The 22,751-nt window shown below is 42.1% G+C and overlaps 1 protein-coding gene and 1 long non-coding RNA gene across 5 annotated transcripts in view; one reads left to right on the top strand and one right to left on the bottom strand.

The window, feature by feature from the left end:
• The window catches only part of TRIO (trio Rho guanine nucleotide exchange factor), a 375,250-nt gene that overhangs the window by 340,060 nt on the left and 12,439 nt on the right, over positions 1-22,751 (bottom strand). The gene's annotated exons all lie outside the window — the stretch shown is intronic.
• Positions 12,002-15,686, top strand: LOC149122310 (uncharacterized). Its single transcript, XR_016220094.1, has 3 exons — positions 12,002-12,132; positions 14,844-14,932; positions 15,577-15,686. It is a non-coding gene; the product is annotated as an uncharacterized LOC149122310 (long non-coding RNA).

Raw genomic sequence — 22,751 nt, 5'->3', positions numbered from 1 at the left:
GAGCAGGAGGGGACTGTGACCAAAATAACTATTCCTTCATGCCAAACGGAAGACAGTGAAAAAGCCTATTTCACCACCCTCTTCGGCGATCCTGTGGGGGTAGGGGAGGTACAAAGACCCCCTTCTGAGCTCTCTAAAGAAGGTCAGGATGCAAGCCAGGTCCCAGTGCTGACAAATCCTGATTCAGGGCTCCAAGTCACACTTAGCTCACACACAAAATGAGTGAGTCAGCCACCACAGGCACTGAGAGGAGGGGGTTTCTTTGACTGCACTGCAGGTCTGCTTTTTTTTTTTTTTTTTTTTAACAGGCAGAGTGGACAGTAAGAGAGAGAGAGAGAAAGGTCTTCCTTTGCTGTTGGTTCACCCTCCAATGGCTGCCGCACCGCGCTGATCCGAAAGCGGGAGCCAGGTGCTTCTCCTGGTCTCCCATGGGGTGCAGGGCCCAAGCACTTGGGCCATCCTCCACTGCACTCCTGGGCCATAGCAGAGAGCTGGCCTGGAAGGGGGGCAACCAGGACAGAATCCGGCGCCCCGACCGGGACTAGAACCCGGTGTGCCGGCGCCACTAGGCGGAGAATTAGCCTATTGAGCCATGGCACCCACCGGCGCAGGTCTGCTTTTAAACAGAACACTATTAACAGAAGCTCTGACTCCCCCACCACTCTTGGCCAATTGTCCCTACTTCCATACGTCCAGAATTGAATGGAACAGCATTTTATCCAAGTGAGGGATGAGCCACAGACATTTATCAAAAGGAGTTAGAGTATCTTCACATGATTCCCCACCTCTATAGACTGAAGATTATAAAACTATGACAAGCCCAGTTCCCATACTATCCTGGCTTGATGGGATGCTCCCAAGACATACCCTCATTCACTCTCAGGAGCTTCTCTGTGTAGACAATAAATGTCAGGCTATTAGCAAGAAAATTCAGCATCAACCTGTCACCTTCCCAACACCACAGCCTTGCCCAAACCCAAGACTAACAGTCCCAGCTCCTCAAGTTGAACATCAGCAAACATCTCTACATCAGTAAACTTGGACATGATTCATTTTCTCTTTGGACAGCATCCCAGAATTCATGACCATTCCAAAAACCCTGGCCATTTGGTATCAGCACCACACGCACAACTCACTTCTGTTGGGTGAACCTACAACAGTAAGGGCTAAAGGCAATCCCTGACTTAAAAGAGGCATTTTTAAGAAAGAATAGCAGCCGGCGCTGCGGCTCACTAGGATAATCCTCCACCTGCAGCGCCGGTACACCGGGTTCTAGTCCCGGTCAGGGCATCGGATTCTGTCCCGGTCGCTCCTCTTCCTGTCTAGCTCTCTGCTATGGCCCAGGAGAGGAGTGGAGGATGGCCCAAGTGCTTGGGCCCTGCACCCGCATGGGAGACCAGGAGAAGCACCTGGCTCCTGCCTTCGGATCAGCGCAATGCGCTGGCTGCAGCAGCCACTGGGGGGTGAACCAACGGAAAAGGAAGACCTTTCTCTCTGTCTCTCTCTCTCACTGTCCACTCTGCCTGTCAAAAAAAAAAAAAAAAAAAAAAAAAAATAAGCCATACATTCAACAAACAGTAGTCTATGATATTGAAGAATAAACAAACACAAAATAATCACCTAAAATAAAAAAAGTAGACAATGTTGATAAAAACACATGCAGTACATTAGAAACAGAGCCAAGCTGTGGTAAGGTAAAGGCTACTTTTAGGGTTTTGTTGTTGTTGCTAGTTTCTTTAATCTGCAATAATGCGCCTGTGGAAATTCCAAGAAAGTCTATTTGCATAAAGACGCAAAGCAGCTGCTCCTTCCTGCTGCCAATGGATAAGGAAGTCAGGAGAAACACTTCCAGGGGCCTAGGATGACAAGTTGGATTCTTCCTCTCCTAATAATCAGGAAACGTCCACAATATCTGCTCATACCCCAGTTATTACCAAGACAAATTAAAATGAAATGTTTAGGGGCCAGCACTGTGGCGTAATGGGTTAAGCAGCCACCTGTAATGCTGGCATCTCATATGGGCACCAGTTCGAACCCTGGCTGCTCCACTTCTGATCCAGCTCCCTGCTTATGTTGCTGAGGTAGCAGCAGAAGATGATCTGGGTCCTTGGGCCCCTGCACCCATATAGGTGACCTGGATGAAGCTCCTGGCTCCTGGCTTTGGCCTAGCCCAGTCCTGGCCATTGTGGCCATTTGTGGAGTGAACCAGAGGATAGAAGATCTCTGTATCTCTGAATTTCCCCTTCTCTCTCTAACTCTGCCTTCCAAATAAATAAAAAATAAATCTTTAAAAATAGATACATAAATAAAAATGAAGCCTTTAAATTTATGAAATATAAGCTTGGCTTGGCTTACACTTCATAAATTTAGCTAAAAGTTTTCTTCAAGTATTTAACATGAATATTAATTTGTTTTCAACTCAAGTGAATCCCAGAATAAAACATCTGTCCCACACTGGCTTCATGGATACTTGTGATTCTCAAACTGTGAGTGCCACTGCTTAAAAACCTTAGGGCAGAGGCCCTGGGACATAACCAATGGGTGTATCATAGGGCATAAAGTATCTGTAAACAGGATGGTTATTATCTAAAAATATTTCTATAAAAGTTAAATACTCAATTACTCCAATTCTCAAATGAACTATCTAAAATCAACTCTGTAAATGTTTGCCTAACATATGCAATGGCCATAAAGACAGAAGCTAAAGCCAAATGTTCAAGTGACTATGCTTTAAAGAAGCAATATTAAACAGCTGGGCTCTCTCCATTTACTTGGCAATAAGCAAAAACTATTACTTTTGAAAAGTTGAATGTTTCTAAATTTTAAAATCATTTTTAAAGCATGAACTGGCATTAGGCCCTTTTATATGAAGAACTGGCATAGGATGAATTTTTAAAAAGAATTATGTTTGATATTTGTTATCCCAAAATGTATGAACCTCCAGAATTTTTTTTTTTTAAGATTTACTTATTAACTTATCTGAAAGGCAAAGTGACAAAAAGAGAAAAGGAGGCAGATCTTCCATCTGCTGGTTCGCTCCCAAATGCCTACAATATCTGGAGCGGGGCCAAGTAGAAACCAGGAGCCAGGGAACTCCATCTGGGTCTTCCACATGGGTAGCAGGGACGCACGTACTTGGGCCAACAACTACTGCTTTACCAGGCACATTAGCAGGCAGCTGGCTGTTAAGTGGAGCACCTGGGGCTCAAAATGACACTCTGATATGGGATGCCATTGGCTTAACCCAATATGCTACAATGCTGGTTCCTCTCCAGAAATTCTTCAGAATTTTTGATGGAAAGGACACTCTTAGTCCTGAGCGTGACAATTTATGAACTTTCCATCATAACGCATGTCTTCCCACCCCAGCACAGTAGTGACTCCAGCAGGTTTTGCTGAGGGTACTATAAGGCTTTATAAAGCACAGTGGTAGAAATGGGCTGCACTAGCATAGAGGAGGTTAGAAGATATGCATAATTTTTACTGAGTTAAATTTGTTTTATTTAAAATGCCTAGTCATACTTAAGTGAGCTTTTATCCCAGGCTCATTCATTCCCAGCCTTGCAAACACACTGCACCTCCGCAGCCTGAGGGGAGCTGTAAGATCTAATTTTACACAAGTATATCTCTAAATCTGAATACTATACAATCTGTAATCTTCGGCTCTAAAGTGTACATTTTGTGCAAAGGACAACAAGAAGTAGAACTCATTTCTAGATACTGAAACATAAAATGAAACAGGAATTGTGGAATGGGACAAGGGAGTTCTAAATAAAGAGTGGAAAAATGGGAAGGAAATTGGAAAACTTCTACAACACATTTGAATCCTGATAGACATAAGGTAAAAAACCATAATCTCAATTCCAAATAGCAATTTTCTGGGAATAGTGCATATTCCTAACTTGTGACAGTCTGTGTAATGTAGGGACCCCTTCTCAGCATACTGCTAGGAGCATAAATGAGAAAAATGTATAGAGAAAACCAATATGGCTTTAAAAATAATCAAAGAGATTTTGAAGTAGCTGTACACGGAAGAATGACCATAATTTTGAAGTGGTGATGAATACGCATATTTTGAAAGTTCTGCATTAATGCGTATAATTTGAAAATATCCAGAGATACTACCAGAACTACTTCATTACATTGTTAATTGATGAAAATAATATATTTTGTTAGCAATGCATGAAAATAAAGATGTCTTTAACTAATTCTCATCCAAATTCATAGGTCTAGACTCCAGACTAAAATCCCTTACTTTAAATACTTTGCTATTTATTTGGCTTTTTGATCTCTATTGTTGAAGGGAATGTCCTAAGAAAGTCACCAAAAAACAAAATCTTAACCAGGGTACCACCAACTCTGCAGCAGAATCTTCTCCTGGATAAAAGCCAAGCAACGCTATGTGTGCTTCGAATACCCCAACAGCTGACCAGATGGACACTTGACCCAAAATGTGACCTCAGAAATATGAAACTTTTCAGAGTGCTAGCCAATCCCTTCTTCACCTTCCCAAGAAAGGTAGATCTGCCCAGGCAAACAGGCAGGCAGGCATAAAGTAGATCCCTGGGGAAAAACAGGAAACAGCAATTCTGCAAGCAGGTCCCACTCACAGCAGTTCCTCTGGGTGAAGCAAGGTGACACCACCTTCCTCCCTCAGATTAACCAGGTGGCCCCTCTGCATTGAGAATACATTCAGGCACCAAAAAGTGTGGGACAAACTCTGTGTATATCTATTCAACACAAGAACCATTAACAACCACAACTACAGACTGATGGCAACTGGAATTCATTTGTCCTTAAATCAGCAGCACTATATAGCAGTCTTCTAAAAAGCACATGAAGAATCTGCACTTCAGTGATGCTGAAATATCAGCTGACATACTCCTTTGTCTTACTTTCCTACAACAGCCACACATCAGCTCTCTTGGAACCCTTGGTGTACACTGCTAGTGATTTTGACAGCATTATGTTTTATTTTAAGAGCACAACCAAGACTTACAGTTAGCATATGGCCCTATAATTATACTGACCACTATAGCAGGACAAGAATAATAAACACAAAATCTTCTAATTTACATATGGAAAACAAAACCAGACCTCAGAGCTTTTATATTAGAGGTAATAATTTTAATTAGCAATAAGCAAACCTAGAAAACCAGAATTACACTATTAGTGTGAGTGCATGAAGCTAGTCTCTTAATTTGTCACAAATGCAGAGCTCTACGATTTTGTTCCTACTGAAATGAATGATGTTCCCAGCTCTTATCTAACTATTCTTAATAATCCTCCTAACATCCTCTAAGTAGTACTTTGATTTCTTCTATTGAATGAAGGTGATTTTTACTAGTGGTTCACAGAACTAGGGAAGAAAGAGCATGGTCGATATAACCAGTGAGATGACTGCTCCGTGATTCAAAGCATGTTTCAGTTTCTCCTAAGAGCCAACGAGACAGGAGGCAGAGGTCCTGCCACAACGCGATCATAACATTCCTAACAATACATAATGAGGGGCTGTACCTAAAACAAGTATTTTTAAAAGGGTCTGTTGCTCGTACAGGTTTGGAAGCCACTAGAGGTACTGACAGGTGGGCCACCTCTTTCCTCCTAGAAATGCAGGCTGGAGACCTTCCATGCCACAGCTGATCCTTCTAGATCCCACTCAAAGGCAGTTCGCCCAGAGTCCCTTGATACCTTCAGCAGGCTCAAGAATGTGACACTTAACCTCAGTTTAGAACCCCCATCATTGCTATATATTGCATTTTGCTGTATCAATACTCCAACTCCCAAAATATCCCCACCCTTTAAGGCTGGAACCTTCTTATCCCTCCACTGACTCTGGTCTAAAACCCATTTGCTTAACTGAATCCAGTGGTCTTCAAATGCCCTTGCCCTCAGGGACTCAGAGAAGTGCTTCATCTCTAATTCTGCACTTCTCTGTGTAGTCACATCACTCAGCTCTGGTATCATTGCTCCTTTATTGTGGCTTCTCCCATTTCTGCCCAGTCAGTTGTATTTTGGCTTCATTAACTGTTGTTTGCCTATCATACTCCATTAAACCAGTTCTTCAATAAAAGCAGCTTTATTCTGCACACTTAGTCACCAGTTGAGTGTAGCTGTCACCCAGAAGACAAGAGTCACTTCATCTGTGATCAAGGATCTCTCTCTGTTCACCGTTTAGTTATCTTGGGACTTAACAATGATAGATTTTATCCATGCATTTCTACTCCCAAAGTTGTTTCATTTCCTTCTTCTCACAAGCAAATGTTGCCTGGCTATCCATTTATTAATGTATTTTTAAAGCTCAAAATCAATCCTTGAAACAAAAATATGGGCCGGCGCCGTGGCTCAATAGGCTAATCCTCCGCCTAGTGGCGCCGGCACACCGGGTTCCAGTCCCGGTCGGGGCGCCGGATTCTGTCCCGGTTGCCCCTCTTCCAGGCCAGCTCTCTGCTGTGGCCCGGGAGTGCAGTGGAGGATGGCCCAAGTACTTGGGCCCTGCACCCGCATGGGAGACCAGGAAAAGCACCTGGCTCCTGGCTTCGGATCAGCACGATGAGCCGGCCGCAGCGGCCATTGGAGGGTGACCAATGGCAAAGGAAGACTTTCTCTCTGTCTCTCTCTCTCTCTCACTGTCCACTCTACCTGTCCAAAAAAAAAAAAAAAAAAAGAAAAAATATGCACGATCATTTTTAATCATGACTGACATTCACTTAAAGTAATTCACAGTTTGCTTATGGTGCTATGGTTATTATCATGATGAATACAAGAAAGAAGACTGGTTGGCAAAAAGTTAACAGTTGCTAACTAAGTAAATGGCAGGCAGTGCTCACTGTATTATTTCAACTTTTCTGTACGTGTGATTTTTTTTTCTTCAAAACACAAGTTAGAGGAACATGACTATTACACCTTGTTTACAAAAAAATCTTTTCTTACTTTTGTAAAATGTAAGGTATGTACATTTATAATTGTGTAACTGCAGAACTTGGCATGGAAATGCCCACAATCCAGATGGGTGAAAGTCTACTCGAGTCCACACATCTATTTACGGCCAATTATCTTGTTCCCCCACCACAAACCCATCCCTATTTCTTGTTTTACCAGAGAAGAAGCCTGACTGAAAAATACCCAGGAACAACTAAATCATCCTTTAAACACAGTCTAGCTTCAGATACCCAACTACTTAATGATCTACTAAAAATTATTCTGTGGGGCTAGCACTATGGCATAGCGGGGAAATCCACCGTCTGTGGTGCCAGCATCCCATATGAGTACCAGTTTGAATCCCAGCTGCTCCACTTCCAATCTGGCTCCCTGCTAATGTGCCCAGTAAAGCAGCAGAGAATGGCCCAAGTGTTTGGGCACCTGCACCCACATGGGAGATCCAGAAGAAGCTCCTAGCTCCTGGCTCCTGGCGTCAGACAGGTCCAGCTCCAGTCATTGTGGCTATTTTGGGAATAAATCAGCAAACAAAAGACCTCTCTCTCTGTTTCTCCCTCACTCTGTAACTTTCTTTCAAGTAAATAAATAAATCTTTTAAAAACAAATTATTCTGTGGTAGTTCACCTACATCTCTGTGGTGATTTCTACTGTACCTCCACCAAGTGACAGACATAAGAACAGTTAATGGCTGAACTTTTCCTTTGGCTCTTATCATCCCAAATAATTTAGAGTTGGCTAAATTTGACCTTAGGCTTTTCAGTTTATGGTCTACAATAAAATGTTACAAAGTTTCATTTGCCAGTATTACTGCAAATGGTACAATTTTAGAGTCTTTCAAACAGAAAAAGTTTAGATTTGCATTTCTGCAAGTTGGGTCAAAAGTACCAACTACTTATAATGATCAATGAGAGACTTAGCCAACAGGCTTTTCTTATAATGGCACTGTTTTTGGTAAATGATCATAAAATATATTTTTCTTTAACAATAATTTTCTGTACATACAATTGTTGCTGAATATAAATCAGTTCTTTGTGATCATGCACACTGAAGTGGTAACAAACCAGATGTTGTATTTACTTGTTCTCTTAGGCAGCTGAGCATTGGGTGGGCTCCTTTAAACATTCTTAGTATCTTTAATAATCTAGGACTGTAAGAATATCCAATTCTCCCTCAATATCGTCATGATATTTGGATTTTAGGATAAGACTGGATGACAGAATTTAAGAATTAAGATCCTGAAATAGGGTCAAATTTCAATAATTTCTCATTATTTATAATTACTAATATCCTATCTTTACCTATCTCATGTAACCAGGAAATTATTTATTGTTAAAAACAGTCCCTCCGGCGCCGCGGCTCAATAGGCTAATTCTCCGCCTTGTGGTGCCGGCACACCAGGTTCTAGTCCTGGTCGGGGCGCCGGATTCTGTCCCGGTTGCTGGTTGCCCCTCTTCCAGGCCAGCTCTCTGCTATGGCCCGGAAGTGCAGTGGAGGATGGCTCAAGTGCTTGGGCCCTGCACCCGCATGGGAGACCAGGAGAAGCACCTGGCTCCTGCCTTCGGATCAGTGCAGTGCGCCGGCCGCAGCGTGCCGGCCGCGGCGGCCATTGGAGGGTGAACCAACGGCAAAGGAAGACCTTTCTCTCTGTCTCTCTCTCTCTCTCTCTCTCTCTCTCTCACTATCCACTCTGCCTGTAAAAACAAACAAACACACAAAAAAACAGATAGTCCTTAAATTATTTAATATTTTCAATGGTAATTATTGAATAAAGTGATAAAATATATTCTACATATATTTATGCATTTTTTTTCCTCCTTCAAGAACCTGAAATCATCTTTATAAGTTTTACTTTTAGTGACTGCTTAGCAAATAGTGGATACTTAATAAATGTTAGCTTTGATGCATGAATGAACATCAAAGATTGTTATAAATCACAGTTTAATTGACGGGTAAAGGGTTCAGTGACTAAAGATTACTGAAAGCAAAACACATGTATCAAAGCTTTCTAACCACAGTATATGTAAACTACTACAGCCTCTCAACTGAAGTTTGTTTTTTTTTTACTAATTAAAAAAAGGTAAATATTATCCACATTATAAAGCTATTAAAGAATTTTTCTATTATTCTTTCCTTTATGGCTAATGAAAACCTTAAAAATAAAAAGCCTTCCAAATCTGTTACAAAAACAGAAATAACTGGTTTGGATAAAATGCAGAAAATTCATCCAGTAGTACCAATGAGTTCTCTAAGTCAGCAAACAGCCTAGCTCCTTTCTTTGCCTTGTTATTCCCCAATTTCATCTGCATTCCTTTAAACCACCTGGACTCCAACTCTTCTAAATGACTTTGTCATTGCCTATGAAGACAGGTTACCATTTGCTTCTAATAAAAAAAAATTAAAAGAAATTCCTTCTAAAATACTTTGTCTAATGCCCAAGTCACTCTATAGCATGGTCACTATGTAACTGTACAACTGACTCAAGTACTAACAATTTGCAAATATTTTCAAAGTAATCCTAAAATATCAGTAATTGCTCACTGCATTTAATCTTTCACAGGCTGCATCTTCTGCAGGATACCCTTTAAGAACTCATGAAATCCAATATGGGAAATCATAATTAAGAGGTTTTTAAAACTGCCTCATTATCACTACTGCTCGGAATATACTGCATTACATAAATATGCATTTTATGGTAACTCAAGCAGTCCAGTGGAATAAAACAACAGAGAATGATAATCACCCACAAGAGAAACCATTAAGAATTTGTGAAACTGAACAAGCCAATCTCTGGAACTTCGTGGTAAAGTTGGAAAAGCAATCCCAATTTTCCAGCTTGAAACAAAATCACATCAATCACTATTAATTACACCTGTAATCAAAGGGAAGCTACTTTGTATATCAACCAGTGAGCATCAGAAATGACACTGTCCTTCAAAAGGAAAGGAAATGGAAACGTGAGAACACTTTCTTAAAAATACAACTCACATTTTCAAAGAAAACTCATGACAAAGAACATCTAAAAGACAGAAAAGAGGCAGTTTTGTTGCCCATGAAGAACGGAGTGGAGGTGACAAAAAGTAAACCGAGATGTCTTACTGCCCAACACAAATTTAAACCATCTGTTCAACTCAAATAACTCAAGCATAAAGCAAAAAAAAAACACATAGTAGCAGTCAAAATACTAACTCTCCAAGGAGACACTCTGAGGAAACTGACTTCAGAGGTGAGTGGGAAAGCTGGCAAGGCCTCCCAGCTCCAAGGCGCCCTCCCCTCCCCAAGGACAAGGATGACAATTTCCCCTCTGACCCCCACCCCCAGAGATACTCCAGGCAGACTTGGTTTCTGTGTTTCTTAGTAACACTTCCAACAACATACTTGAATTTCAACACAGGTTATTCCAAACACAGATCAGTAATTAACACACAAAGGATAGCCACAGATGTTCAAGTAGTAACAGGAATTCAAGTATTTAAATAGGGTAAGCATTTGGCTCAGAAGTTAAGCCACCACCTGGGATGTCCGCTCATCACAAGAGTCACATAACATCTCAGTGCCTTATCTGTGTCCCAGCTCCTCTACTTCAGACCCAGCTTCCTGCTAATGTGCATCCTGGCAGGCAGCAGGTGATGCCTCAAGTACCTGGGTCCCTGCTACCCATGCAGGAGACCTGAACTAAGGTCTTGGCTCCTGGCTTCAGTCTGGCCCAGCCTCAGCTGTTACAGGCATCTGGGGTGGAAGATGCAGGCAGCAGACAGAAGATCTCTGTCTACCTTTCAAGTAAAATGAAAATAAATAAAAGTCATTTAAATAATTGAAATGGTAAATGATAACATAACCCACAAACCATGGCACCCATCAACAAGTCAAAGAAGTCTAATGAAGCTAAAAGGGCAGAATTCCAGATCAGAGGAAGAGGAAGAAAACATGCACATAAACTTCCAACACTATAAAAGAAAACCCAAAACAATCCAAAATCAAGTTATTCTTTTACACAGAAACAAGAACTTGGACACCAACCCTCCTGAAAAATCAATGACAAGGAAAAATGAACAGATTTATACTACAGGCGGCATAAGTCCCATTCTGGTGTCAATGTTCAGATTTATTTGGGAAATGCTTAAAAACATGAGTACAATATGTGTAAAAAGTCTATTTAGTTCACCTATGCGAAGCCTCTCTATTTGGAAGACTTTAGAGTAATCTTTTAAGAAAAGAGTATTTCGGCCGGTGCCGTAGCTCAATTGGCTAATCCTCCACCTGCTGCGCTGGCACCCTGGAGTTCTAGTCCCAGTTGCTCCTCTTCTAGTCCAACTCTCTGCTGTGGCCCGGGAAGGCAGTGGAGGATGGCCAAAGTGCTTGGGTCCCTGCACCCGCATGGGAGACCAGGAGGAAGTACCCAGCCCCTGGCTTCGGATCAGTGCAGTGCCAGCTATAGAGGCCATTAGGGGAGTGAACCAACGGAAGGAAGACCTTTCTCTCTGTCTCTCTCACTGTCTATAAAGAGTATTTCTTATACTATCCTATGTAAACAGCACACAAAATTAAATGCGTGCATCTTCTGGTGGATTGTAAGGCCCATGAACAACTGCACTAATCTGGGGATGGCACACCTGGTTGTAAGGCTGTAAATATTTACACCTGTGAGCACTGTTTCCATGGCTAATCTGGATTCTTCTCAATTTCACAAAAGGAAGACAGAGTTCTGGAAACTTTTCTGCCAATGATGCCAGAAGTTACTACCATTCTTTAAAAGTATCTATTCTCAGATAACTCTGAAGAACGACCTTGCAAATTTCACCTTAATGTCTTCCCTTCCTGATGTATGATGGTGGGAAAATCTACTCAGTATTGCAATACTGTTATTTGATTCAGATAAGCAGATAAAAAGCACAATGATTAGCAAAAGGAACTTAGAGGGGGATTTAAGTCACTCTGTTAACTAAGAAATCAATGTTCAGCATTTAAGTAAAGCAAGAGCACGTGTTCCACTGGGAAGAAAAATCTGTTACCTGTTTGAGGCAAATGCTGCTAGTAATGACTCCTCTTGGTGCCCACAATGAATCCAGCTGCTTCTAGGAGACCGGGAGCTCCTTCTAGGCCTTCTCAGTCCACCCATCTGAGGCCTCACACCAAGTCTGGCCCTCGGAAGGCTCTCCCTCAATAAAGCCTTTGCCACATTTTGGTTCCTCCAAGGTAGGTCCCAGAAATCAGCCTTTTCTAACGCTGGCATTCTGACAAACCCAAGCAGCAGGGTTAAGATTTCAACAATGGTCATCTTTCCTTAAAAGGAAGACAGTGTTTTTGAAATCCTACTTTGTAGAAACAAGTTGACCTATTTATGAAAACTGGGTTGGCCTCATACTGATGTGTATAATTTTAAAAGGCCCTGTGGCCTTCTTTCAGGTTCATGTAAATAAAGCTTTGAAGGGGTGGTAGGTGGGGAGAAGCACCAAAAATGGAAGTGAAACACAGAAAAGGGGAGACAAAGAAGGGCCTAGAACATTCTAAACAGGTTATAGAAAACATTCCTATAAAAATACCCGCAGGGGCTTAGAAAATCTTACCATGCAATCTTCCTCCAAAGTTACTTTTCCACAATCTACTTGTCAGGAAATCAACTCACTAAAATAAAAATGTTCAGAGGCAACTAGATCTTAAAAAAGATTTATTTATTTGAAAGGCAAAGATACAGAAAGAGAGGGAGAGGAGACAGACACAGAAATCTTCCATCCACTGGTTCATTTCCCAAATGACCAGAATGTCCAGGGCTGGGTCAGACGGAAGACAGGAACCAGGAGCTTCACTGGGGTCTCCCACTTGGATGCAGGGGCCCAAGAACTTTGGCCACCTCATGCTGTTTTCCCAGGCACATTAGCAAGGAGCTGGATTGAAATTGAAGAAGCTAGGACTAGAACTGGCACCTATATGGAATGCCAGCATTGCAGGTGACAACTTTACCCACTACACCACGCACTAGCCTCAGCCTGAGCAACTAGATCCTAAATCTCAAAGAAGAGCCCCTTCCACCCACATGGCAGACTTGGATGAAGTTCCAGACTACTGAATATGGCCTGGTCCAGCCCCAGTCATTGCAGTCATTTAGGGAAGGAACTAGTGGATGGAAGATCTCGAGATCTCTCTCTCTTTCTCTCTCTCTCTGCCTTTCAAATGCACATACCTGTGAGTACACACAAACATGCATATGCATGTACACACCTCCACTCCCCATCTGCAAGAACTCATTGTCTCCCTTTCTCCTTTCTATCCTCTCACAGATTTCTCCTGGAGAATACATTGCATCATAAAAATGTCTAGGCATCCAGCCCAAGTTTGTTGACTCAGCAGTGAATGCCTGCCATCAGCCCCCTACCACAGAAATGAAAGCGGGCCACTGCATTTGTGCATGGAGCCATCACTTGTTCATTCATTCGGCAAACATTTACAAGCACTGACTGTATGCTGGGCACTGGGTGCACAATATAAGTAAGATTAAGCCTCAATGTAAATTACAGCTCAAAAAAAATCAGGAAGAAATTACATTATGGTAGGACAACTGTGAGCCAAATCTATTTTTTAGGAATAATTACCAGGACCACCAAAATAAGAACCATCAGGTTTATTTGCTAAGCAAGTTTATCAGAATCATCACACATGCAAATTTTAAATTAGATATAACTGAGGTGAATTCAAGCAGAGTGAGGTCAAGCAGAAAGAGAATCAGGAGATGCCATCAGGCAAAGAGGCAGCTGAGCAGAGACAGGAAAGGGAATGTGGAAGACTGGGCTTGGCCCAGGGGCCTGGGGCAGAGGGAAAAGAGGGCACCTCCCTGGTACCACTCTACTCGAAACTTCACACTAAAGTTATAGATCAAAGAACCCAAGAGCCTCTCCCCATATGACGTCTTCTAAAATCAAATTCTTATCTCTGACTGTCCCTTGCAATGGTGAACAATGGCCAAAAGTGGCACTGTTAAAGAAGAGACAAGAGAAATGCAGGAAAAGGGATGGAAGTCAGGTAGGGGTAGGAGGTTAAAATAGAAGGCCAGTTCATTTAGAAAAGAAAGCTGTTCGTTAATTCAGCAAATCTGGATTCAGTGCATGCACTCAAAGCAGCCCTCAGAGGTTCCATTCGGGTTGCCATCACTATCTCTGGAGGCTGGGAAACCCAGAAACTCAAGGTTAAGAAGGATCCACTAGAGGGTAGGTTTGGCGCAGTGGTTAAGACACCACCAGGGATGCCGGCATCCCATAGCCCAGTGCCTAATTCAAGTCTGAATTCTGGGCACCTGGCTTCAGCCTGGCCCAGCCCCAACTGTTAGAGGCATTTGAGAAGTAAACCAGTGGATGGAAGATCTCTGCCTTTCAAATAAGTAAATAAATAAATTGTAGGCTTCACAGTTAGAGTTAAAAACGCTCTGAAGGAGGGCTGTATGACTGCTATGTATAGGATTTTTAAGCCTGCTTCCAAGCAGATGGGGCTCTGTTTGGGAAGGGCTGGGCAAGTCACTCTCCAAAAGAGAGAGTCCCTTGGAGGGGTACACAGAAACACTGAACCTCAGAAAGAAAGATGGGTGTCAAGAGGAAGAATAAAAGAAAAACTTAGCTCCTGAGAATCTTAAAGGGGCAGCACGAGGTGGGAGGAGACTGCAAGGATCCCCATGTTTCCTTGACAGAGCCCTTCCTTCACTTAGCGGCAGGGCTCAGCTCCACAACCAGTGCACCCAAGGACCAACTGGAAAGGCACATCCGTTCTGCTGCCGTTGTGCGGTCCAGGCCCCTGCTTCTCACAGGCTTTATGTGCCTCTGGTGATTTTAAAACAACTCAATTGGCAAAAGGACCTATCTGCGAAAAACTGGACTTGACTTAAACATACAGACATTTCAATGAGGAAATTCTTCCCACAGAGGTCACTGACAAACAAGGGACTGATGGCGGGAAAAGACAGCGCATCCAGACCAGCGGATTAGCTTAGACGGACAAAACTCTGTCAAAGGTAAAAGTTTATACTTCCCTACTGAGAATTAAGATCATGGACAGCTACCCCTGACTCTAAATCCAGGTGGCACCGTAGTCAGAAACAATCTCAGAAAAACAAGGTCCTGGGCCTGGGCATAAGCGAGCCCTTCTGCTCTGGTACCACTAGGATTCTTGGGCAGATACTTTTGTCTTGCCTCACAACTAGCTCCTCCTCAAACCATGCATTTCAAAAATGGGCCAATTTCATCCCCATTCATTCCATCTGATATTTATCTACTTTGCTCCAAGACAGTGACCAGGAGATGGAGCCACTTTACTGTGTGGTGTGACATGCTCACCAAAGAACTTTTTATTAGATTTTTAAAATTAGACCAATAGGATTATCATTTCAGTAATTTGATGTGTTTCAAGTGCATGGCCACCCTGGCCACCTACAGAGTAAACAGTAAGCAACAGTTTGCATGTGTGTCTGAATTTTCCTGAACTCCAGTCAAGCTGCAGCACCTCGCAAGAGGCAATAACTGCCCTACAGTGTTTACCATCTTTAGCAGTTGTTCCTCACTACCAGGCCAGGCTAGAAGAGAAAAGAAAATATTGCAAAGAGGTATCCATATGGAAAATACCCTTTATCTTCATGATCTTATAATACTTTGTGAACAGGACTGGGCTTTGGCACAGCAGTCAAGACACCCTTGAGACATCTGTATCAGACTGCCTTGAATAAAGTTCCAGCTTCATTTCCAATTCCAGCTTCCTGCTCATGTGCACCCTGGGAGGAAAGAGGTGATAACTCAAGTATTTGGGGCTCTGCCTCCCAAGTGGGAGTCCTGGAAAGAATTCCCAGCTTCTAGCATCAGCCTGGCCTAGTCCCAACTCTTGCGGGCATTTTGGGGATTGAAGCAGCAAATGGAAGACCTCAGTGTTTCTCTCAGCAGATGAAAGATCCTCAATCTCTCTCTCCCTTCTCTCTGCCTTTCAAATAAAATAAAATAAAAATTTTAAATAATGTTTAAGTACTCCTTTGTGAGCAAAGCTGTGATCTCTCATTTCAATTGCTGTAAACCTTGTAGATAAAAGTTATCACAGATTGGTGTTATTAAAATAATACAAGAGAGCATGAAATCTGTAAGTAGAACTTAAAGAAAAAAAAACAACAATTGTGGCATTATAACACAGTGGGTTGAACCACTGCTTGGGACTCCTGAATCCCTATCAGAGTGCCAGCTCCAGTCCTAGTTCCTCTGCTTCCTATGCCTGGGAGGCAGAATATGAAGGCCCAAGTACTTGGGTCCTTGCTATGCATGTGAGACTTGGATGAAGTTCTGGGCTCCTGGCTTTAGGCTGGTCCATCTCCAGGTGTTGTGGCATTTGGGTAGTGAATCAGAGGACTGAAGTGCCCTAGCTTGCTTTCTCTGTACCTCTGTCACTCTGAAATAAATAAATAGATCCTTCAATTGTTTTAAGTAACAAATTACATTTGGGTTCTAAGATAAAAGTTAAAAAAAAGGTCATTCTTAAAATATTTCAAATATTCTCCCCCTCCTTACTTAACCACCACCTTTTACTGTGTATGTGGCATTTATCATACCTACATATCTTACTGTATATGAACTCTGCCATCTTTACAGGTAACAGAACAAAGTAGGAACTGATATTTTCAGTGTTCTCAACTATCAGTATAAAAATATGGACTAGGAGAGTGTTAAAATTACATGCCATCTGCTCTGATAATTTACGATGTGATTTCTCTAATCTCCTTCAACACTAGACAGCATCTCTATAGCAACACAGTAACTTCAAATGAGAATTTGGAGGGCCAATTGTGCCTTCAGTCTGTTCACATAGCAGAAGGCTCCTCAATGAGCCAGGACCTTCTCCATCACAAAGCACGTCCCCTTCCATAACTGGACTGTATCAATTTTCTCCATACCTCCAGATAAGAAAATGAATGAACTGCAGTTATCACACCTTACTCAACACTGGCCATAGTTCCATACTCTACAACTAACATGTGTGGTTTCTAAACTAGCTGTGCATCTGAATTACCAATAGGACCTTTGCAAACTACAGGTTCCAGGATCATATTCTACAGCAACTAAATCAGAATCTCTAGAAGATTCTATATTTAAAGCAATCACACACACACACACACAAACTTCCCAGGTGATTCTATCAGCCTAAGCTAAGCAACCACAGGCCTAAATCACAAATCACAAGCATTCACTGTGCTTCTTCTAATAGAAACTTGCACTGGGCCAGCGCTGGGCTGCAGGCCCCAGCAGCGGACACTCACAAGTGAAGGAATAATTTCAACTCAAAGGAGACAGTACTAGAATCCAGTTCTACCCACAGTGCCAGAAATGTGTCTGGTGCTCCTGAATGTCCCTGGTTACAAAGCACCAACCTAGACCATGCAAACTAAAAGAGGCAATTCAGTGGTAAAAAGGGATGAACAGGGAAAGAGAACTCAGAATGATTCTGTCTCTGGCTTCACTGAAATCTTCACCGTAACAGCAGAAATAGCACACGTATTGATAAGTGACATGTGATAAATGGGAACGGATACACTGTCTTTTCAAGAACATCTCAAAATTCAGATGAACTTCATTTTATTTTCACCTTGAAGACAATTTCAACCTGGGTAGTTGATCACTTCTGATAACTTTAATTTCTATACTATTCCCTAACACATTTTTAATAGAGGCCAGAGGAGAATCTGCCTAACCATCTTGCCTCTTTAGACCATGAACTCCCATTGGATGTGGTATTATTTGTGTCCTCGCTTGCTGCATGGCACCTGGCATATTGACTTGGCTCAAGGGATAAACAACTCATTCATCACACAGTGTCATGTATATTAAATAATGCCCATAAAGTCCTTTGAAGATGAAAACTACTTCAAGCGCTAATTCTGAGCCATAAAGATGAGTATAAAGATGACAGACCAAACATCATAAAAAAAGGTCACCACACAGCAGGAGGCACTACCCTCAGAGGCTCAAGTCCCTTTGCAGACATTCTATACAGAAGGCAAACCCCAGCCTGCTTCACATGTGTTTAATGTACATAATCAGGGAAGAAGGTTTCAAAATGCTGCAAAACACAAAGTCTTCAGCAGTTCATTTCTTTCAGGGACTATATTCAAAAGTAATTTCAAAGCCAAACAAATTTGTCTTCCTCTTGAGGTATCTTCTTTCAAGTGAAGCTAAAATACTTGCTATGAAGTGTCAACTCAGTTCTAAAACAGGCATAGTTGGGGTCAGCGGTATGGCATAGCAGGTAAAGCTGCCGCTTGCAGTGCCGGGATCCCATATGGGCGCCAGGCTGCTCCATTTCCAATCCAGCTCTCTGCTATGGCCTGGGAAAGCAGCAGAAGATGGCCCAACGCCTTGAGCCCCTGCACCCACGTGGGAGACCTGGAGGAAGCTCCTGGCTCCTGGATCGGCACAGCTCCGTCCATTGCGGCCAATTGGAGAGTGAACCAATGGATGGAAGACCTCTCTCTCTCTCTCTCTCTCTCTCTCCCTCTCCCTCTCCTTCTCTGTGTAACTCTTTCAAATAAATAAATAAATCTTAAAAAAAATTTTAAAAAGAGAGGCACAGTGAAAATCCTTGCAAATCAGTGTATGTGGTACGAAATTAATAGCTCCTGTTTTTTAGTCTAACAATGTACTGTATGTCTCAGTACCCATATTCTAGTGAGTAAAGGTGCCTCCAATAGTCAGGAATACAAAACCTAACATAGCAGGAAAATACTGGCTACAATTTGTAATATATAAGATCATTTTCAGCAGGATCTAGACAGAAAGCTGCCTCTCCCTTCAACTTCCCAGAATGCTCATTAAAAAAACTAAATCATCATCAGTTTCAACTTTCTCAGCTATGCCCTTCACTATCCCAAAATATCCCACGAGTTCTGAAACAGTCTGTAAAGAAGCAAAGTCCTGCCTTTTCCTTTTGACTAACACTTCCTAAAAAGTTAACACCCAAGGGACAGTGTTTGGCATGGTGGCTGAACCCATGTCCCTATCAGAATGCCTAGATCCAAGTCCTGCTGTGGCTCCTGACACCGGTTTCCTGCTAATGCACATCCTGGAAGGCAGCAGTCATGGCTTAAGTAGGTGGGGTCCTTACCAACCAAATGTGAGACCTGGATTGAATTTTCTGGCTCCTGATTTCAGCCTGACCTAGCCCTGGCTGTTGCAGACATTTGGGGAGTAAACCAACAGATAGAAGATATGCTTCTCAAATAAATAAAAAGCATGTTAATAAAAATTAAAAAGTTAATCCAAGGTGTCCTACAAAATTTCCTAATATGCCATCAAATCACAACTGAAGCCTGATTAGATCTTATCCACAATCCCTTCTTCAAGTAAAAACTATTTCATTATTATCCTCTGATACCAAAAACACAGACATAGAAAACTCCCAAAGTAGAGTGAAACACCTCAGTATGTGATACTTGTCAGGTAGAAGAAACCATCAGCAAACTCCTACTTCCAGTCAGGCTCTGAGTAGCCTTTATTGAAGCACCAGTGAGTGTGGTCAGTCAAGCATCTGTCCCTAACAGCCACTGGGTCAGTAGCAAGGCCTGGCTTCGATGTAGCCCAGCTCTGGCCATTGTGGCCATTTGCAGAGTGAACCAGAGAATGGAAGATATCTCTCTCTCTCCCCTCCCCCTTCTATATATAACTCTGCATTTCACATAAAATAAATAAATCTTAAAAAAAAAAAAAAAAAAAAAAAAAAAAAAACTCTGAGCTCCATTTCTTTGAGGTATAAAACTGCAGTATCACTGCCTACCTTGTAGGTGCAGTGGAAACCAAGCAGCTGGTACACAGTAAGCACTAAATAACGGAAGCAACTGAATAATCTGGAATGTACTACAAATCTAGCCATGACGATTTTCTCCTTTTTTTATTGATATGCAACTTCACACTACAAATTCACTCCCTTTCAAGGATGTAAAATTCAATGATTTTACTATCTTTTCAAAGTTGTGCAACCATCACCAATATCTTAATTCCAGAACACATCCATTACCCCAAAAGCTTTCCCAAACATAGCTGACCCATTAGCAATCATTCCCACTCCCCTGAGTCATGACTCTCCAAATTTTCTAAATGTCAAAAGCCTTCCCTCTTAGAACATTAACAAATGAATTATGATTCTTCTTTCTTGCTAAAATGCCTAGTAGTAGGAAGGGCTTCTAGAATTACAGAGACCAAACTTTCCAGAACACAATCAGGTAACTATGAGAACACTTATGCAAAGCACAGAACACAACACGAAACTGAGACTGTCTCCACAAATCAGGTTTCATGTCATCACTTAATGCAGAAAAACAGAGAATGGCAAATACTTTGCCAGTAACGTGAGATCTCATCCACTGTTGCATGATTTCTGGAACTAAGTGCACACACACACACACACACTCTTCCCAGAAATGCCGTACTGAAGCATAAACATAGCTGCATTAAATTTACTGCAGGTGGTTTCTGGGAAGAAATACTTAGTCAATGAAGGGTAGCAAGCAACACTCTTTCAAGTCATGAGTCATGACTTACTCCCAACATATGAACTTGGCTTCTTTCCCTCCCTGCTCAAAGAATGTACTGGATTCCTGAGAGGAGCTTGGGCCCAGCCCATCATCATGGATCACACACCCATGTTCATCCAGGTCTTACCTGCAGATACCTTGTTCTTATTAGCTCAACACCTTCTTTTGTATTGCTTCTCTTTAGCAATTAATAAGTTGAGATGAAGATGATAAACCTGCCTTTCCCACAACAAGTGTCATTCTCATAAACAGTCTCTATTAGAAATTAATCTGCCATCTCTCTTCTGGCAACTCCCTGTTTTTCAGTTTTGTGCTTCAACACCAGCAGAAAGTAAGCTGTTGAAGGAGTCTGGCAGCTCTTTTCTTAAACATGCCTCTGGGGAGTGCAGAGCATGACTTCATCTGTTTTGTTTGGATGACTAACTGACAAGGCCCTGAGCTGAACAGAAGCTGACCACTAACTGCTGATCTGAACAGTTTAAACTTGAAGATGGAGGTTAGCATTCTGAAAGTACTTTCTGAATATTCAATAACTGTGTCAAGAGGTAAAGATGTTGAACATAAAGAAAGCCAGATTTTTCACTGTCAGAGAAGAGAATTACAAACCTGGAAAGAAGACTGAAACTGAAGGCATGGGCATAAACACATGGCTTTTATTGAACTAGACAGGTGCAGAATGTGATCAATCTGTGTACACATGTGTAATCCTTGTATACACGCATGCATGTACACATACACACATGCATTTCCCAGCTTTCTCCACTGTGACAGTCTAGAAGCAGCAATAGCTCTGTAGTAATGAACACACCTAGTTCACAGATTGTGTGTCAAAATACTGTTCTCTTCTAAAATGAACCAGAGAAATAAATGGCTGATCCCAGAGCTGGGTCAAATCAAAGAGAGGAAATGGGAAGAGAAAAAGGAAGAAGGGAAGGAGATAGGTCACAAAAGATAAAGGAGCCAGCATGAAGGGATCCACCACCTCCACCTCCAGTCAAACCTAAGATCATTTTGAAGTAGGCAGACATACAGGTTAAAATTGATCAGATTTGTGAACTGGAAGACCACGCCCCCGTGTGACCTCATGCTCCTACCTGATGCCTTTGCCACGCCCCTGTGTGGCCTCATTCCCCTACCTGGCCACACCGGGGTGCCCACCAGCCAATCAGGTTAATTAACCACTCCCCTTTGAAGTGGGTTAAAAACTTAGGGCACAATGTGCCTGAGCTCTGCTCTTCTTCCCTGGCCTCTTGCCAGGACAAGGCTTGCTATAGCCCTGTGCCTCCAGGGTGCATGGCCTTTGGGCCATGTGCTCTAGGCTTCCTGGCCTAGATGCTGTTCCACTTGGCTGGTTCCTGGTGCTTGGTATGAACCCCTATTCACCTCTCTCCCCCCAAATAAGCTCTCACCCTTCTATGCATCTTTCTCACTAAATAAAAGCTTAAAACGTACCATGCTGCCTCGTTTATCTGTGCCGGTATTTAGAATTCTTCTCTAAATATTAGGCAAGAACCCTCTTGGGCTTATTAATATCGGGGATTTAGTAATAAGCCCGTGGTGAAATCATAAGGCACCCCAAATTCCAGTAGCGCATGTGGCACCCCGGATAGCATTTCTATGGAACTTTAAGGGGCCACATTTCAAGGTAAATTTTAGAGGGTCTTGTTCAATTTCATCGCATCAAACAAAATAATGATAGCAAGGAATTTTAACTCACTGCATAAAACAGGGAACCAAGAGGACTTACACATACAAATAAATAAACTGAGAAGGAAAAGCTCCTCCTTCAATAGAAAGCCACCTAAAAAAAAAAATGGAAGAAAGAAATTAGGAAAGTCACAATTAATGTGATTAAGGTACAGATCATCAGTGAATGCTACAAACAGCAAATGAAAGGATGGAGAAAGAGGACTTTACAAAACCTCAAACTGTCTCCCCACAAAACCCTAATTACAGAGACAAATACAGTGCAGACTGATAGTCACTACCTGAACCAACTGATCTGAGGATCACTGCAGTGGTTGGCAGGCATCACACATTCCCAGATGCAATGCTCATAGAGGACACTGCCCTCTGCCAAAATCTAATTGTGAGGAATCATGGAACTGAGGGCTAGTCTTCAAAATAACTGCCCTGTGACCTTCAAAAATCCCAATGTTAACAAGGGAGACAGGCTACAGAGATGTTCCAAATTAAAGGAAACCAGAGACACAAAAATGAAATGCAATATTGGTCCTGAATGGGATCCTGGATAATTTTTTAATTGCCAAAAAGG

This window comes from Oryctolagus cuniculus, chromosome 14 (genome assembly GCF_051225735.1).
Source record: "Oryctolagus cuniculus isolate XC-2025 breed Fujian yellow rabbit chromosome 14, ASM5122573v1, whole genome shotgun sequence".
Taxonomy (NCBI): Eukaryota; Metazoa; Chordata; class Mammalia; order Lagomorpha; family Leporidae; genus Oryctolagus; species Oryctolagus cuniculus.
The sequence above is the reverse complement of the archived record's forward strand: the minus strand, read 5'-3'. Positions and strand labels throughout refer to the sequence as shown.